General features: G+C 37.6%; 1 long non-coding RNA gene across 1 annotated transcript in view; it reads right to left on the minus strand.

The window, feature by feature from the left end:
* LOC136033611 (uncharacterized) overlaps positions 1–6,983 on the minus strand; it is a 31,722-nt gene extending 24,739 nt beyond the window's left edge. The window contains exon 1 of the long non-coding RNA XR_010618972.1: positions 6,911–6,983. This is a non-coding gene — a long non-coding RNA (uncharacterized LOC136033611). The remainder of the gene's footprint in view (positions 1–6,910) is intronic.
* Between the last annotated feature and the right edge of the window lie 410 nt (positions 6,984–7,393).

Here is a 7,393-nt window from a genome sequence, read left to right on the forward strand (position 1 = left end):
AACTCTAAAAAACGGAATTTTGATACCAATAGTTACAACAAAAGAATCGTATTTTATTGCTGATTTTAAATATATAAGTGTCATCAAGTTTAGTTTTACCCATTATGAGTTACGATCCTAAGAGGGGAAACACCCCTCAAAAGTGATAGAATCACACCATCAGATCCAGGGTATCACAGAACTCTACTGTAGAAGTTTCAAGCTCCTATCAACAAAAATGTGGAATTTTGTATTTTTTGCCACAAGACAAGTCACGGATGCGTGTTTATTTGTTTTTTGTTTTGTTTTTTTTTTCCAAAGGCTGATCGTTTCGACCCAGTATTCCTAGAACCCCGAAAAGGGCTCATTCCGACGGAAATTAAAAGTTCTAGTGTCCTTTTCAGTGACCAAAAAATGGAAGGCGCCTAGGCCCCCTCCCACGCTCATTGTTTCCAAAAGTCACCGAATCAAAATCCGGTGACTTTTGAGAGCCGTTTATTCAGCATAGTCGAAACACCTAATAACTATGTCTTTGGGGACGACTTACTCCCCCTAAGTCCCCGTGAAAGGGGCTGCTAGTTACAAACTTTGACCAGTGTTTACACATAGTAATGGTTGTTGGGAAATGTAAAGACGTTATCAGGGTTTTTTTTTTGCTGGGGAAGCTTACTTTTCAGTTTACTGTTTAAAAAAGTAGAGTTGAGAGAAAGAGTCAAACTTTAGCGTAAAGAGCGAGGCGTTGATGAGGAAGGAGTTCCTTTCATATACGAAGTAATTTCTGTTCGTTTTAAGTTGTAATGTCGCTCCTTACTTTCAGTTAAAAAAAACTAGTTTTTTTTTATTTAATAGAATACAGGGTGTAGAATATGTTACAACATTAATTCTTGTCTTTCGTGTTTTGTAATAAGCAAATAACTTCTTTTTATTATTTGGGATTAAGGACTTATGTTAATTTTAAGTTTATTTGGTTGTGATTTGGATTTTGATTCTATTTTATTCAAATTAAACTAAAAAAAACGCCCTTTAGAGGTGCTTCAGCTGGTAAAACGTCCCGATATACTTCTAGTGGATGCGTTCTCGATCGGGAGGGGGGATCGGCATCTTGTATTAAAGAGGTGCCAGATCAATGTCGCAGAAAGTAATTACTCATACTTCTTAATCTAGTATATTTGTGCTCTTCTATTATCAACTTATCCTGCTATGATAATTCATCCCCCACTAAAAAAAGAAATAAAATATACAACTGAATGCTACAGGATTTTGTACATCATATATTCTACCTGTATTTTGGAATATAGGTAGGCAGAATATTCCAGAACCCCTGCTTTTCTTCATTTCTTTTATTTATCTTAATTGCCTTTGGCTCTGATTTTTACATGTGGGGGAATTTCTCGAGGGGATTTGTCCGTGTGGGAAGTGTCCAGTTAGAATATTCCACAGGGTAATTGTCAGGAGGAATTGCCTTAGGACCAGTTTTCTTCATTTTTGAGATTAGAAGTCATTTCGGGGAAGACCAAGGACGACCAATATTTCTTTTCTTCAAGAAATCTTCCAGAAGGGGTTGTTAGATATCCATCAAACACAGTAGAGAATAAGAAATAACTTCATGGTTTTAACGTTCGAGAGTTCAAGATCGTTTTGACCTCAATCCTTGGAACTAACAAATCTACTGGACGGGTACGACGGATCCCATCTAGACTCTAATCCAACCGGATCTGATTAAACGTCCTATTTGATATCTGTGAAAAGGGATGTGCAGGGATATCAAAATCTTTCATACCAGCCTCATTATTGTTTAGACGGCAGACAAAATTAACTGGAAAACCTGGTTAACAGTTAAGCTTTCTGCTATCCGTACTCAATCAAAACTCTGCCTGTGAGGAGGGGCCACATCCATAATAGAACAGAAACTAGGATTAAACAAGAGCTAAGAGCTCATATGGCACTTGTGACGAGGTCGGAACAGCCGAGAGCTCATATGGTACGAGGTCGGAAGAGCCAAGAGCTCATTTGGACGAGGTCGGAAGAGCCGAGAGCTCATATGGTACGAGATCGGAAGAGCCAAGAGCCAAGAGCTCATTTGGCACTTGTGAGAAGGTCAGAACCTAAAGTTAAACTTTATAGCACAAGATCCTTCTAAATATCAAATTTCATTAAGATCTGGTCACCCTTTCGTAAGTTACAAATACCTCAATTTTCAAAATTACCTCCCCCCTCCCAATTCCACCAAAGAGAGCAGATCCGGTCCAGTTATGTCAGTCACGTATCTTAGACAGGTTTCTATTCTTCCCATCCAGTTTCATCCTGATCTCACCGCTTTAAGTATTTTCTAAGATTTCCGGTCCCCCCAACTGCCCCCCCCCAATTACGTTTGATCCGGTTGAGATTTAAAATAAGATATCAGAGTTACGAGGTCCTTCTAAATATGAAGTTTCATGAAGATCCGATAACTCCTTCGTAAGTTAAAAATACGTTATTTTTCTTATTTTTCAGAATTACCCCCCCCCCCCCCCCGCAATTGAGCGGATCCGTTCCAATTATGTAAATTACGTATGCAAGACTTTTGCTTATTTTTCCAACCAAGTTTCATCCCAATCCCTCCAATCTAAGCGTTTCCCATCATTTTAGGTCTCCCCACCCCAAACTTCCCCCAATGTCACCAGATCCGGTCAGGATTTAAAATAAGAGCTTTGAGCCACGATATCCTTCTAAAAATCAAATTTCATGGAGATCCAATCACCCGTTCGTAAGTTAAAAATACCTCATTTTTTCTAATTTTTCAGAATTAACCCCCCCCCCCCCCAACTACCCAAAAGAGAGCGGATCCGTTCCGTTTATGTCAATCATCTATCTAGGACTTGTGTTTATTTTTCCCACCATGTTTCATCCCGATCCCTCCACTCTAAGTGTTTTCCAAGTTTTAGGTTCCCCCTCCCAACTCCCCGCCCCCATCACAAGATCTGGTCGGGATTTAAAATAAGAGCTCTAAGACACGATATCCTTCTAAACATCAAATTTCATTGAGATCCGATCACCCGTTCGCAAGTTGAAAATACCTCATTTTTCTAATTTTTAAGACTTACTCCCCCCCCCCCCAACTACCCCAAAGAGAACAAATAAGTTCCGATTATGTCAATCATGTATCTAGGACTTGCGCTTATTTTTCCCATCAAGTTTCATCCCGATCCCTCTACTCTAAGTGTTTTCCAAGATTTTAGGTTTCCCCCCTCCAACTCCCCCCAATGTCATCAGACCCAGTCGGGATTTAAAATAAGAGCTCTGAGACACAATATCATTCCAAACATCAAATTTCATTAAGATCCAATCACCCGCTCATAAGTTAAAAATACTTCATTTTTTCTATTTTTCCGAATTAACCGGCCCCTACTCCCCCCCCCAGATGGTCAAATCGGGAAAACGACTATTTCTAATTTAATCTGGTCCGGTCCCTGATACGCTTGCCAAATTTCATCGTCCTAGCTTACCTGGAAGTGCCTAAAGTAGCAAAACCGGGACTTTAGGTTTTCCCCCTCCGACTCCCCCCAATGTCATCAGATCCGGTCGGGATTTAAAATAAGAGCTCTAAGACACAATATCATTCCAAACATGAAATTTCATTAAGATCCAAATACCCGCTGATAAGTTAAAAATACTTCATTTTTTCTATTTTTTGCGAATTAACCGGGCCCCCACTCCCCCCCAGATGGTCAAATCGGGAAAACGACTATTTCTAATTTAATCTGGTGCGGTCCCTGATACGCTTGCCAAATTTCATCGTCCTAGCTTACCTGGAAGTGCCTAAAGTAGCAAAACCGGGACAGACCGACAGACCGACAGACAGACAGACAGACCGACAGAATTGGCGACTGCTATATGTCACTTGGTTAATACCAAGTGCCATAAAAAGGATTTATCATCTACTTTGTTTAAAATTATGAGACTGAATATGGCTGAATTGTAATTATGCCAAATGTTTTTTAAAAATTAAAAGTGCTGTATTTTTACTCGCTCAAAGTCTTTCGAAGCGTTTTAACTAACCACCCTTAAGTTTTCCCTCGTACTAAAACAACAAGTAGTTTAATTGAGAACACCTGTCCTTGAAGAAGAATTTAGAAATAAAATCCACAAACCCAAAAAATGGACCAAGATTTTTTGAGGGGAGGGGGGGGGAGGGAATTTCCTAATACCAAGTGCTATTTCTGTTCATTTTAAGTTCCATGTGCAAACAAGACTTTTGATGAATAACTTGTAACTATTTCACATAATAAAGTCTAGCAACTGCTACTGCAACTGCTCCAACTTCAACTGCTCAGTGCAACTGCAATTGCTCAGTTGGATTTTAGATCACAAATGGTGCTTGTCTAAAATCTTTAGGCCTACCTATTATTTTTTTTTTACGTGAAAGATTCTTACATGGTTTTGATGAATTTCGTAACATAGCTTGTCCTAGGCTAGGCTATTTGTTTTGTTTTCTTTTCTCTCATTCTTTTTCTAGTTCGTCTATTCTTTACCGTTTATCTTCAATCGTTCGCTTGATGCAGCCAGGCTAATATGGTTTTATCGTTTTTTTTTCCTCTGTTTGGTTTTAACTTTGGTTTATGATAAATAAAATATAACCTGTTGGTAATGTTTTAACGGGTTCCCGGTTAAAAAAAAAACAAAATAGATACTCAAAAATAGTTGAAGAAATGACTAGGAGAACAGTTATTTTTGAAGTGAAATTTTGACTCTCTAAAAATAAAAAATGACTCTTCAAATCCTTGAGATTGTTTATCAGTTATTTTTATTATTCATTGTAGTTTCTTTTCTTATATTCTGCAATTTCATCATTCCTGTTTTGCGTCTACATATAGCATTAATATCTTGCATGTAAACTGGTTTCGTTGTTTTCCTTTTTCTAGAAGGGTTTTATTTAATCTATCAGTAAAACTGGTTTTGCAAATGCAGAATTTATACCCGATATTTGGTTCAGCTGTTTTATCCACATCTTAAATTTTTTGTAGTCCCACACTTATGTCAGATTTTAATTATTTCCCATTTTCATGGTTCGGCTCGAAGGATGGCTGTGCTTTTACGCGAATCTCGCCTATAACTAGGCACGTGAACATAACATGGTCGTATCCAGGGAGGGGGGGCTAGGGGGTTTGGACCTCATCAAAATTTTTATTCGACTCGTAAAAACGTGACAAAATGAATATAAAAAAAGTTTTTGATGTGTTTTTAGAGCTTTCTTTTAATACCACCCCCCCCAAAAAAAATTCCTTTCATACCATCCCCAGCCCCCCCCCCAAAAAAAAAATCATGGATACGACTCTGGGACAAACTTTCTTAATAGGGTTTTAATAAGGGAAGGGGGGTTCGAAATAATGAAACTTGTCAGACTAAGGGAGATAAGGATAAGGTAAGAATCAAGAGATTGGCAGGTGGCCTCAGTCACCTGCCACCTAAGATTAGAAAGCTGCTCTTCCTTTCTTAGTTTAATTTCAAGAGGTTATAGGTGCCTTTCCGAGAGATACGCAAGGGGGAGGCCCTGGGGACCGACTTCCCCAAAATCCTAATTACATTTGATACTCGGGTGTTTCTTATTCCAATCATCAAATATTTTTGTTGCTATGATCATTTTTTAATATGATAATAGTAGTTTATTTTTCACCGACTAACGTTTTACTATAGTGGTGTAAAAAAAAAAGAAAAAAACATAAAGAGAAAGCACATACAAACGAAACATATACAAAACAATATTAAATATAAAAAAACGCACATCAAAATAATCGCACAAGATTGTTATGCCAAGCTACTTCTTGTAACTTTGCATCCAACTTATTATAGGATGTCAATATGTCAGTGGCACTAAACATTTAAATGTTTGGTGGAGGGTGGTGGCCCCTCCACCAATTTTTTTATTGTTGGTCCTACCGAAAAAACATTCTTGCGCACGTGTGTAGGGTTTCTAATTACCTGCCAAAAATTACTTATGTCTTATGCATATTGCATATTTATTAGAGATGATTGTTGATGATGGGATATTTAAAGATCATTACAGGGCGATGATATTACAAACACGAATTTTTAAGCTTTCTAACAAGTGTTTCAAACAACTTTTGCAAGAGGCTCAAAACTCAGCCAGCAAAGTTTAACCAGAACTGAAGATAAAATAATAGAAAACGAGGCGATTCATTCTGGTAGATACAAATCAAGAACATTTTTTAGTGCGATTCGTACTTCTTTTTTTTAGCAGTCAGTACGAGTACAGACTACGAAAACACTACCTCCTTCTGGCTTTAAAAGTTTTAAGCAAGAGGTGTCAGAAAAGTTACCACAGGAATTTACTGGCTTATGGCGGCCAAGTGTTCATAGCGACGTCGCTTTTTGATCCTTCGATCTCGACTCCCCTTATCAATGCGAAGCAGTATTTATCAGGTGTAGGACTGTTCAAGACCAAGTCATTTGATTTTGAACTAAAGTTAACTTGATGCAAGTGATGAAAAACTTGAGAGCCGTGGCTAATTTGAGTAAAGCCAAGACAGATGCGGTGCCTAAAGATAAATCCAGCGTTAGTATTCTGTATTTACAAAATTTTACGCTCCCTAAAAAGTGTTTCAAATAACTCTTAGCAAGAGAGTCAAAGCTTCCTTTTCCTTTGATGGGCTGCTTAAAGGCCTTGAGTCGTCTTTTTGAGTTTGATTCGATTTCAATTTCGTAATAATAAAATTATGAACAAAATGAAAAGCTTTCAAGAAGAGTTAGGGCTTCAGCCACTCTAATGGTGGTTTTGGCCCTTAAAAACTAGTTGTTGGTATCAGGGCCTACCACCGAGAGGGGTAAAAGGCTAAATTGCGCAGGGGCCCGAACTCCGAATAATCAACATATATTCTTTTAGGCATGGATTATTGTTCAGCGTTGCTAAAATATTGATCCAGATTACATTTACCAAGGGTCTCCAGGCATACAGACGGATTTCCAAGAGATGATTTTAATGAAGTATCTGCAGTATTATGATCATGCTTTCTTGCTTGAATTTCTTAATTTTGCATCGACCTAAAAAGAAAAATTAAAAAAGTGAAATAGCCAGTTTGGGAAGAATCGGATACATCTTTTTGTTTTAGTCATTAAAGCATAGCTCTTTAAATGGTACAGAATTGAACATATGTATAGCTCATAACTGTACCAATGATTTAGCTACATACTACAGAAAAAGAGGGAAGGGGCCTGAAATGAAAAATAGTATTTCAGATAGGATTTCTTTCCATCTAAAAAATAGCAACAGGCACCAAATAGTTGTAACATGAAATACCGAAAAATACCTTAATAATAAACCACATTACAGATTGCTAACAAAGGACAAAATTGTTTTAAAATCAAAAAGAAGGAAAAAACATATTAATTTAACCTCTATGGAAGCTGGAAAGTAAAT

This window comes from Artemia franciscana, chromosome 12, assembly GCF_032884065.1.
Source record: "Artemia franciscana chromosome 12, ASM3288406v1, whole genome shotgun sequence".
NCBI classification, from domain to species: domain Eukaryota; kingdom Metazoa; phylum Arthropoda; class Branchiopoda; order Anostraca; family Artemiidae; genus Artemia; species Artemia franciscana.